The 12,695-nt window shown below is 37.9% G+C and overlaps 1 protein-coding gene across 1 annotated transcript in view; it reads right to left on the reverse strand.

Moving 5' to 3' along the window:
- LOC111155566 (Rho GTPase activating protein 12) overlaps positions 1-12,695 on the reverse strand; it is a 108,094-nt gene that overhangs the window by 74,844 nt on the left and 20,555 nt on the right. The gene's annotated exons all lie outside the window — the stretch shown is intronic.

The following is a 12,695-nucleotide window of genomic DNA, read 5'->3' on the forward strand; positions in this document are numbered from 1 at the left end:
TCCTGATGAGCAGGGAGCCCAATATGGGGCTCAATCCCAGGACCCTGGGATCATGACTTGAGCTGAAGGCAGACACTTAACGACTGAAGCACCCAGGTGCCTCTCAAATACATTTCTGACTGCAGCACCATACCTCTGTCTACTCTCCCAAAGTAAGGGACTGGATACCTTCCCATTCCATTAATTTCTCAATAGAGAAAGGGAGGCAAAACAATTCCCCATTGTGGACCATTCAGGTAGATTATGTGCGCAGGTACTTAGGAGATTTTATAACTAACGTCACCTATGGTCTTCATCTGTGGAAAGTTACTAGATACAAAAATGAAGAAGGCCAGATGTATATATACTCTGGGCTCTAACTAAGAGGCAAAAAATGATTAGGTAGAATTGTGAGGATAGAGTCTCCAAAATAAGACTCAGTCTACATCTATAGGACTTTAAATGAATGTCAGAAATAATAAACACACAAATTCATGCAGTAGGAGAAGTAAGTGTTCCAAACTTAGAGAGTAAGGAAAACAAGGTTTTTGTTTAGATTTTTTTTTTAAATCAGACAGAAAGTTGAATATCTACATTGAAAAAATTATAGTAATCACAGCCTACAGTAAACAAAACTATTACCTAGAATTTTTCAGCATTTTCATTTTAGGTTAATTAGGCAAATGATATCTAATAGCACAATTTTTCCCCCAAAAAATTACACTGAGTATGTCCTGGAGAGACACTACAAACTAGCAAACTACTATAAAGACAACTAATAGTAATAATTATGAAGACTACAAAAGTCTTGGTCTCTTTAGAGAAAGGTACAATAATCTTTCAAATACTGTAACTAAGGCTGGAGCATGGATTAAAATACATTTTAAAAAAACTGCATATTATGCTTAAAGAAGAACCAATATAGTAGGCAGACTTTTTTTTTTTTTTGGTGAGTTTTCCATTTTCTAACTTCAGCACAAAAGATATTTAAAGCAGTCTGATTCCTTCCTCTTTTCCATCCTTACTAGAGACATAAGTCTTTCACTTCTTGTCATTCCTATTTTTGCATATTCAAGGTTTTCAGATCTTGAAACTGAGTATTTTCATATTGTGCTTTCCTTGTGGGAATGTGACTTTATGCACAACAATTTTTGATTCAAGTATAAACTACTTCTAAGGCAAGAAATTTCCAACACTTTAGTATTACTATAATTCATTATAGTTTATATGGGTTTACAACAAAAAAATTAATATAATTCTATGTATTGTTAAAAGACCACTGAATATATGCTTTCTGATTGAACCAACACAGATTTTAACAAATCATTCACCTAATCAGTTGTCAAACTGAAAGAGTTTAGGGCCGCCTGGGTGGCTCAGCTGGTTAAGCGACTGCCTTCGGCTCAGGTCATGATCCTGGAGTCCCGGGATCGAGTCCCACATCAGGCTCCCTGCTCAGCAGGGAGTCTGCTTCTCCCTCTGATCCTCCCACTTCTCATGCTCTCTTCTCGCTTGCTCTCATTCTTTCTCTCTCAAATAAATAAATAAAATCTTAAAAAAAAAAAAAAAAACAAAAAGGTTTTCCCAAAAAAATATAACCAACATTTTTTTTTTTTTTTTTTTTAATTTATTTGACAGAGAGAGAGAGAGGTCACAAGGAGGCAGAGCAGGCATGGAGTGGGGGGGAGACAGGCTCCCTGTCAAGCAGAGAGCCCGACGCGGGGCTCGATCCCATGACCCTGAGATCATGACCTGAGCGCAAGGCAGAGGCTTAACCCACTAAGCCACCCAGGTGCCCCATATAGCCAACTTTTAAAATATTTTATCAAAAACTTTTATCATTGTGGGCACCTGGGTGGCTCAGCTGGTTGAGCGACTGCCTTCAGCTCAGGTCATGATCCCAGAGTCCAGGGATCCAGTCCTCCCTCAGGCTCCCTACTCAGCAGACAGTCTGCTCCTCCCTCTGAGGAGCTCTCTCTTCTCGTGCTCTCTCTCTCTCTCTCTCTCCATCTCTTCTCTCACTCTCTCAAATAAATCTTTAAAAAAAAATTTTTATCATCATCAACCACAAACCACTAATACATACCATTTACCTACTACACAAAGGAGTACATTCCAAGGGGAAGAAACCTGCAATGCCTCAATCAAATGCCATTGTCACACAGCCAGATGTACACTTTCACCAAAACAGCAATTCTCAATCTGAACATTACTTGAGAGCACCAAAGAGCTTTTGTTCAAGTATGTTCTATCAATTGCTACCTAGTCATTACAAATTAAGGAAATTTTAAAATTATTTGTTCACCTCATTTAAAAATAAGCCCATTATATGTTAGCATAAATATCTATTAATGAAAACTAATAATAGTCTCCCCAAAAACATTAATGAGAAAGATAACATTGTTGAACATTTACAAATCTCTTTGTCCAGACTCACAAATCTACTTCAACATTAAGTCTTTTGTAATATGTTGTTTTGAACTACATAAAGGGAAAACGGTCTTATGAAGATATGCAGATAGAAAAGGGAGAAGTATTTTAATAGCCCTTCCAGATAATTGTGGACATTGTTCTGACATCCTACCAAAACTCAAAAAGTGGTAGTTTCTTCTCTTCCATATATTAAAACATTTCATTAGGCAATATCAAAGACAAAGAACAAAACAAAATACTCAATATTACCAATGTTTCATCAGAAAAGTCTTAAGACTAAGAAGTATAAGCTCAAGGTGGTAGCTATAAATTTTTAAAATTCTAATTTGTACTTTAAAGCTTGAATTTTAGCATTGCAACAAACACTGTTTTACTTAAAGCGATGTTTTACTTACTTTGTTCATATCTGAGAAAATATCTAACAAATGCCCTAGTTTCTCAATCACTCCCTCAGGTAAAACTGGTGTTCTGTGGAAAGCAACTGGTTCAACTCCTAACTCAAGAATGTCAAATTTTTTATTTTGTCATACTTAAGTATTTTTGAAATGATACAAGTACTCCCCCCGACTTTGCAAACTGAGAATATAGAATTGTTTCTTCAGTGTAATAAGAAAATCATCTCTACCTACCTTACATAGCCTGGGTGAAGCAACCACATACGTGAGCATCTCTTCTGGTGCCTGACACACTGAAATGCTCAGCAACAGCTAGTTGCCATTCACCTTCCTCTCCAATTGTGGTTGTTTTCATGAGTCCCTTCTAGTTATTTTTGTATCTCTCATCAGAAATCAAGTTGTTGGCCACTTTCCAACCACATTCAAGTTATCGAATTTTACACTGCTATGAGTCAGAAAAGTAGGCAAATAAAGCAGTATTCAACCACAGGTTCCAGAAAGAGGGCTTCAGAAGTCACATATCTTGCAGAAAGGCCCTGAGATAAAAATTTCTCTGATTCAGAAGCCTATTCTGCACCTCCTTCCTTAATGTACCAAGTTACATTCATGGTTTTCCAGAAATCTGAGCTTATGTGTTACTATACCACACTTCAAAGTAATTATGGTGATAAAATTATTTGTTAGTCATTCTGAGTCTAAACCATCTGTCTGGCATTTACTGAAGCAATTGCTAAAGATAGTCTATGCATACAGACGAGATTTTTCTGAAGAAAAATGCAAAAATGTTTCCACATCTGTTGTTTTTGTTGATATGTCACCTAGATTAGCGAATTCTTTCCTAGGAAGAAAACAGGGTGAAAACATAGAATATTTATAATGTACACATTTTTTAATGACTCTATTATGTTATTTTTTCAACCATATTTTCTATTACTACTCTACTATGATCCTACTACCATTATATATGTGTGAATGGGTATACACATACACACATATATCAAGAGACGGAGAAATTTCCAATATCCCAAGTTAACTGACGCAGTGACTTTAAACATAATGTCTGACTTTTTTACATCATAGACTAGAATATTCATGCATTTAAAGTCTAACAGAATTTACCTACAGATGTGAAAAAATTTGTGTGTAACTGACCTTACTGAGTATCCAAAATTTCTTAAACATAAATATATTAACTCCATATTCCAAAGGATAGATATACCCCAAGGTATAGCAATAATTGTGTTATATGAACATTCATTGTTTCTTATTGTCTAGCATTCTCCTTTTCACATACTAGCACTACCCCCCATTCCTTTCTTTGGTTATCTGCCCTCCCCCAAATGATGTGATTCTGATAGGACTGCCAATTACATTACCCCACTCACCTCACACCTTCTTTGTGAAGAGACTGGAAAAAATGCAGTTCTGACAAATCAGAGTACTCAACCTACCTAACTACCTAACAGTACTCAACCTAACCTAAAATGCAGTCCTGACAAATCAGAGTACTCAACCTACCTAACAGAGTAATTGGCCCAGAGATGAGCACAAGACTTAATCAAGCTAGGTTGAGATGTCCCTGCAAAGGATTTTTTTTTTTTTTTTTTTTAGATTTTATTTATTTATTTGACAAAGAGAGAGCACAAGCAGAAGGAGCACCAGGCAGAGGGAGAGGGAGAAACAGGCTCCTGCTGAGCAGGGAGCTCAATGCAGGGCTTGATCCCAGGACCCTGGCATCATGACCTGAGCCGAAGGCAGACACTTAACCAACTGAGCCACCCAGGAACCCCTGGCAAAGGATTTTACATATGAACTTCAGGTCTTCCTTTTGGATCTAACTGTGATGATAAAGACTGGAGTAGACAGTTACACATCCTGTGTAGTCGTCAGGGTTCTCCAGTGAAACAGATCCAACAGGATGTATGTGTATATAGAGAGAGAAAGAGAAAGTAAATTATTTTAAGGAACTGGCTCATGCAATTGTGGAGGCTTGGCAAATCCAAAAATCTGTGGAGTAGGCTAGAAGGCTGGAGACAAAGGGAAGAGTAGCAGTTTAGGTTCAAAGGCAGTCTGCAGGCAGAATTCCTTCTCGCTGAGGGGAAGGTCTATTCTGTACTCTATTAGTCTTTCTAATGAGACCCATCCACATTATGGAGAGAGTATCTGCTTTACTCAAAGTCCATCGACTTACATGTTAATCACATCCAAAAGACACCTTCACAGAAACATTCAGAATAATATTTGACCAAATATCTGGGCACCATGGTCCAGCCAAGTTGACATACAAAATTCAGTTCTTCATCACAAGTTCACCTCTCGTCATCTACAGGCATATCATATTAAGTGGTGTTTTCTTTTAAGTCAGTATTGTCTTCACTATACAGATTATTTACTAAATTATTTGCTGTCAGAAGTTTACTGGCAGAAATAGAACACAATCTTGGGCTTTCAAGACTACATTCTGAAAAGGCCAAGATATGCACAAAAGGGAATATTACTTTGCTGTTCTAATTTTATAGCACAAAGAATCCTCTCTACTTGAAATCTGGATCTTCAAACCTTTCTTTGCTGAACTAGAATCAGTCTGGCAGTTCCAACCTTGCCAGCTCCCTCTCTGGACTTCAGAGCAGCTGGTGTCAATGAATGACTTGGTACAGAGAGGTATAATGTGGGAAGACCTCGAGAATCAATCTCAAAAACAGAGGATATGGTTGGTTAAGTACTATTTTGTCTCCCTGACATTTCTCCCTTATTCTGGGAACAGCACACTTACAATTTCTCTGGGGGAACAATTTCTCTAAAATAAATTCCAAATATGCAGTTTGGGTACGGCCCAATCATGCCCCTGGCCATAAGTGTAAGCATGTCACAAGCTAAGACCAATTCCTTCTCTGAGATTTTCTGAATTAGAACTAAGGGAAGAAAATAAAATACCCTAATACAAAAACGAAGGACGTGAGCCTAGTAGTTACTAGCAACTCATCTATAGCCATGTGGAAGAAGTCTGTTGGGAAGTATAACAAAATCACGGAGACATAATCAGAGACAAGAGTCAAAAGCAATAAAAGGAATCCTGACAGTAAACCAGACCCTAGCTCCAACGAATAAACCCTTCCTGTAGTCTGGTTACATGAGCCAATAAATTCCCTTTTCCCTCACCATGGCACAGTTGGTTTCTGGCACTTACAGCTAAGTTCTGATTAATCACCGGGCTTAAAGTAGAAAAAAAGTAAGTGAAAGTAAAATAAAATAAGGCCAAATGCATTAGGAATCATAAAGGAAAGGACAGGTAACCTTTAGAAGAAAGTTAAAAGAGACTCTAGTTGTCTTAGAAAATGCAAAGGTGAGAAAAGGTCAGGTAAGAGGTAAAAGGAAGGTGGACATAAAAGGAGTTTTACATGGACAGTGAGCCCAATGTAACTGTAGGCACTGATGCAATGTAGGTCCCTTCTTGGTTAGACAGTTCATGGCTAAATCCTCAAAAAGATCATAACCAAAAACAACTGAAGAGGAAGAAGCCTGATAAACAGGTCAATACTAAAATAAAGCAGGTTCTTAGTTCCAGAAAGAACCTAGTAATACCAGTTATTCTAAAAGACCTCACTCAATTTTGCCTTTGGGATTAACCCAAATATAATTTCAAGCTGATCTAGCTGATCCTGCTCTTCTACCAAATTTCCATCTACCTAGACATTCATGCCTAAATTTCCCTAAAGAAGATTTATCAATCTTTACTCCTAATTACTCTGCCAAAAACTTTCACTTCAAGAATCTAGGTTTCTAGGGGCACCTGGGTGACTCAGCCAGTTAAGTGTCCAGCTCTTGGTTTTGGCTCAGATCACGATTGTGACATTTTGAGACTGAGCCCCACACAGGGCTGCAGGCTGGGTATGGAGCCTGCTTAAGATTCTCTCTCTCGGGGCGCCTGGGTGGCTCAGTGGGTTAAGCCTCTGCCTTCGGCTCAGGTCATGATCCCAAGGTCCTGGGATCGAGCCCCGCATCAGGCTCTCTGCTCAGCAGGGAGTCTGCTTCCTCCTCTCTCTCTCTCTCTCTCTGCCTGCCTCTCTGCCTACTTGTGATCTCTGCCTGTCAAATAAATAAATAAAATCTTTAAAAAAAAAAAAAAAAGATTCTCTCTCTCCCTCTGCCTCTCCACTCTTGTTTATGCTCTAAAAAACTAAAACGGGGGGGGGGGGAGATAAGGAAGAATATAGGTTTCTGGATACCTTGAAATTTTAACAAAATTTGGTGCAAATGTGCATTTCTTGAGAAAAGGGTTGGTATTTTTCATCAAGTAGTCAATCAAATAAAACCAAATTTTAAAACTATTATTCTTTCCTGTTTTGATTAAGGATAAAGATGTGATGAGAAGATAATCTTGGGAAGCAGAAACAGAAGATGGAGCTTCCAAGATGTCATTCAGGGAGGAAAGTACAAAAGGAAAGTTAAGGACACTGAATAGTTTTAAAACTTCAACATTTTGCCTAAATGTGGCTAAATAATGACTGCACTCGTTCCAGCAGTGTGGCAAGGGGAGGACTTAACAAAAAGATACACTGAGCAAGGATTTGGATGACAGGGGACATTATTAGTTGTTGCTACGCAAAGCTAATTTATATCTGTTTTTAGATTCAGCACCATCTATGAGGAAACAGATTTAGGTAAATCTCTAACAAACACTGAAACCTTTTATACCTAATCTGTATTAGCCAGAAAATCCAATTAGCCTGAAAAATTACATCCCTCAAGCATTCTTCTTAGTATAACAGGTATAAGGCATAATTTTTAAAATGTTCCCTACAGTGAAATTGCACATACAGTACGATTTTTATTTTGTAAATATACATGTATGTATGAATAGTTTAATTTGTATTTTTAAATACAATAAACATCTATACTAGCAGTCGACACAATTTCGGATTAAGGAAAGACTAAAAATAAATATTTAAATGCTTTTCAATTAGAAACAAAGTGTAAATCTGTAACAAATTAGGAAATTGATTTCATGAACCCAGTATAGAAGAGTAATACCTTGAAATGCAGATGAACTATTCCATATATAAAATTTTCCAGATTAATTTAAGATTAGGTTCCAAATGCCAGAAATGCATCAGTTTACCACTATCAATGAAGATATTCTTTCTATTAATGTATCTACCACCTAAAAATCTAGAACTTAATTTTATACATTTCTAGATTTATGGCCATCATAAATATTCATATTATATTTTAAAATAATGATTCTAGGCATTAAAGTTGTTTGGCCTTCCTAAATTTATGTCAGGTTGTCAGTCCTCTAACTGACCTCTCTCTGTCTGGCGTTTTGTCAGGCTTATAGACAAAGATCTACCATACCATTTCTACTCTCCAGTTTTAGACAATACTATCTAATAATTATATGTAACTGAGAAACTCGATACTCAAGCCTGGTAAAATATATATTAAAGTAGGATTAGTGAGATCATGAGAAGCAAACAGAGCATCAGGAGCAAAGTGTGTAGTATTTAAGGCTTTTTTTAAGATTTTCTATTTATTTATTTGAGAGAGAGAGATTAAGTGCATGAGCTGGGGGTGGGGGGGTGGGGGGGGGCCGAGGGCAGAGGGAGAGAGAAAAGCAGACTCCCTGCTGTGCACAGACTGATATAGGGCTTGATGCCAGGATCCTGAGATCATGACCTGAGCTGAAGTCAACGGCTTAACTGAGCCACCAGGTGCCCCTTTTTTAAGGCTGTTTAAAGGTTTAGAGCTCTGAAATAACATACTGATTTGCAGTTTCATATTCTTTGCAACCATTAGTATGAACTTTGAAATTACCTAAAAATCTGTTGCTCTAAGGAAGACAATAAAATTATGTATCCATTTTACTGGGAGTGAAGGGCCAAACTCAGTTTTATAATTTTTGACACAAATTTTGGAATCTCTGCATTGAATTAGAACTTTTTACTTCCGACTCCATCTCCCTAATATTCTTTGATATGTCTGTAGGCAAGGATCACAGCACTTCTGGGTTACTGTTTTTCAAAAAGAAATATGTGTCTTTACCAGGACATTAACCTAGGTTTCCCTTTCCCCTTTAACTTGAAGTATTTGTTGCTAAACACTGGTCATCATTCCAGAAGCCTTTAGCCTATCTACTATATGCCAGGTACTATACTAAGTACTCGATATGCAGAAACAGACAAAGGCATGATAACTAGTATGGCTTGGAGATTACAGACTGACTAGCAAGAAGGAAGAAAATAATCATAAATGTGATGAGCACAACGGAGGAGAACAGGATGTGATGAAAGCTTACGATGAGAGGATATCCCATAGATGACCAGACTAACAACACTGTTAAAAGGTCAAGAAAATTAATACTTAAAAAGTTCCACTGAAAACTTATCAATCACTTCCAATTCTGGATAAAAGGAATATATGTAACATTCCCTATTCCTCAGACTAACTACAAATAAAAACACTGGACATAATACAAAGCAAACAAGAAAACATCTGTCCATCAGTAGATGAAAGGATAAAGAAGATGTGGTACACACACACACACTGGACTATTACTCAGCCATAAGAAAGAGACTTGCCATTTATGACAATATGGATGAACCTAGAGGTTATAATGATAGGTGAAATAAACCAAGCACAGAAAGACAAATACCATATAACTTCACTTATATGTGGAATTTGAAAACCAAAACGAATGAATGAACAAATAAACCAGAAACAGACTCATAAATACAGAGAACAAACTGGCTGTTCCAGAGGGGAGAGGGTAGGGGGATGGGTGAAATAGATGAAAGTGATCACGAATTATTATTATTAAATAATTAAAACATACACACACACACACACACACACACACACACACACACACACACACGAAGTCTCTGAAAGGTAAAGAGAAGGTAGACCAACTAGTGACCTCAGGACCCAATGAACAACAACATGGCGGTTGAGTTTCCTATATTTAATTTTGGCTTCATATATCCCAGATTTAAAGGGGGAAGTCAGCAAAAACCAGAAACACTAACAGACACAGACCAAAAAGCCCCAACAAATTCCTGCTCTGTCTAGCAAAAGGACCAGAAAAGGGGAAGACTGAGCAAGACTGAAAACTTTTTTACGTAACTACGCTACAACAGCCAAATGCTACAGAAAAAAAAAAAAACCAACAGTCCTACCACATATCTCCAGCAATGGCAAACAGGTAACTTAGATTTACACACTTGCCAGGCTGTTACAGGGCACCCCAAAACCCCCATAAGAGTGGTGTCAGAAAAGGCAGAGAGAAAAGGACAGTCATTGCCAGACAGTAACAAGAAACCTTCAACCCCCAACACACACACACACAGCCTACTGGGAAAGTCAGAACTTTCACTACTGCCAAGTGGCAAGGAAGCCATCCTCTAAATGGTGTTAGTGGAAGCTATGTGGACCAAATAATGAGGTACTTCACCCCTCCCCGACAGGGAGAGAACAAGGAGACCTAGTGGGGAACCACACATTAATGATAAACTCTTAGAAAAGCCCCCAAACATGGATACTTGAGAAATTTAAAGCCTCTGGTACCTAAAATCACAGCAAACAAACACAATTCAACTTCCTGCCAGATTAGTCTAACACCTCACACTAGTGGTCTATTCACTTTAGTTCCCGTTACCCAATAACACATGTCTGACTTTGACAAAAAAATCAGAAGATATGGCAAAAGGCAAGAAAACTATGAAGAGATAAAGAAAGTAAAGTAAGACATAAAGAAAGAGATAAAGAAAGCACAGATGTTAGAATTATCAGGGAATTTAAATAATTATGTGTTAAGAACTATGAAAGAAAGACAACATTCAAAAACAATGTAGGCAGGCAGATGGAAAAGCTAAGACAGAATCAAAAAGAAATTCTAGAAATTAAAACACTATAACAAAAATAGAAAATGTCTTTGATATTTTTGATATTTGATCACTAAATATGCTGGGAAAGAATCAACAGCACAAAGATATGTCAAAAAAAGGTCCCAAAATGAAAACAAAATAAACATTTTCAAAACCTACAGAAAAGCATATTATACACAAACTGCAAAAAACCAAAGATGCAGAGAAAAGCTTGAAGAAGCCACAGGAAAAGACACCTGAACTATTGAAGTAAAGAGTAAGAAAGAAGTACAGCATATTTTTCATGAGGAGCCATGCAAACAAAAAGAGTGGGTAAAATACTTAAAAGTGTTGAAAGAAAAAAAAAAATCACCAACAAAAATAATCAGTCTAAAGCCATGTGAGCACAATGCTGCATAATCTTTAGCAAAAGGTTTGTGGAAAAAGTGGGGAAAGCAGATCTGAAGAGACTGCCCTTGGATAAGAGAGGCAATGCTTGCACTGTACGAGTGGGAAAGGGGACTGCTGATACAGGTGTACTTACAGATTTGATGGGGGAAATAACATTAGAAACGACAACAACAGCTCCTTGTAAGTAAGTACTGAATACTTACTATGCTAGCCAGCCCCAAGATGGCCCCCAGTGGCCTCCTCTCCTGACATTCGTATCCCTATGTTGTCTCCTCCCACACACAATACGGCTAAAACGTATAACCAAAAGGAAACGATAGTGTGCGACTTTCAAGACTCTGGCTTTTAAGACAATGCCTTGTCCCATCTTGGACTGCTCCCTCTGAGGAAAAGCTGGTCTACATCATTCCAGCACCTGTGAGGCGGCACAGCTAGCTCCCTGTGAACCAGATGGAACCAGAAGCAGCTTCTCCAGGCCCACCCAAGCCTTCGTAAGACCATACCCTCCTGAGTCCGAAGCCTCTAAAACCATTCAATTAACCTGCTTCTGAATTACTGAGCACAGAAACTGAGATCATGTTTACTGTTTTAAGCCACCAGACTTAACAGTAATGTATCAAGGAGCAATAGATATGTAATGTATTTATGCACAAGGCATAGCTCGAAGTATATTAGCGACAGTGGCCCACATAACCCTCAACAACTCTGGGATCCCCATCTTAAGAGAAGGAAACTCTTAAGATGGAAACTCTCAAGAAACTCTGAGCCACACGGAGGTTAAGTACTTTGCCGCAGTTATGGCGCAGCTGGTAAGTGGTATGGAACCACATCCAAATCTAAAGCCAGCACTATCAACTGCTGTGCAATACTTCCTCCCCAAAACCAAAGATTTTCCATCCCAAAGCTTTTATTTAGGCTGTCAGTAGAAGGTAAGGTTATTTGAGATAAGAGAGCAGGGAAAAACAGGTGAATGAGAGAGAACTGAAAAAAATGAAAAAGTTTTAAAACACTTGCAGTGAAGAGTTAGGAAAAGGACCGGCTAGAGAGATCTAATAGGATTTCCAAACAGTGTTAGGGGCTCAGGAGAGGCTAGGAGGCACGAACTTCCATGCAATGAATTTACAATGAGCATGATGAAGAGAATCCAGGACTGCTAGCATACCTAAAAATAAAACATAACCTGAAGCGCACAGTAACAATGATGGTTATCGGCAACGGAAAACACGTCCTTCCCAGGTCCCGCTCATTCAATAAGGAGGACGAACAAGAAAAAAATCCAAGAAACATTACATATCCTACGTCAAAGTATCACATAAAGACTATAAAGAAATAGAAGCCTGAAAGACACATGATAGTGAACTGGTAGTGCTACCTCATGTAACTGCCTTGATCTTAAACATCAGAAGTTTCTCTAAAGAATCTTTCCTTTTCCTTACTTTCATTCAAAATGTCACAAGAAAATTTAAAAGCTACAGGAAAAACAAACTGGTTCTATCACAATTAGACCACACCTACGAGCAGCCTCACAAATACTGACTCAAATGGATGACTAAATCTTACAACAGAGCTTTAGGCCAGAAATTTATCAATTTTCAATTTCACTTAAAATTAGACT

The sequence above is a fragment of the Enhydra lutris genome, unplaced genomic scaffold, assembly GCF_002288905.1.
Source record: "Enhydra lutris kenyoni isolate GAN:26980312 unplaced genomic scaffold, ASM228890v2 scaffoldscaffold42, whole genome shotgun sequence".
Lineage (NCBI taxonomy): Eukaryota > Metazoa > Chordata > Mammalia > Carnivora > Mustelidae > Enhydra > Enhydra lutris.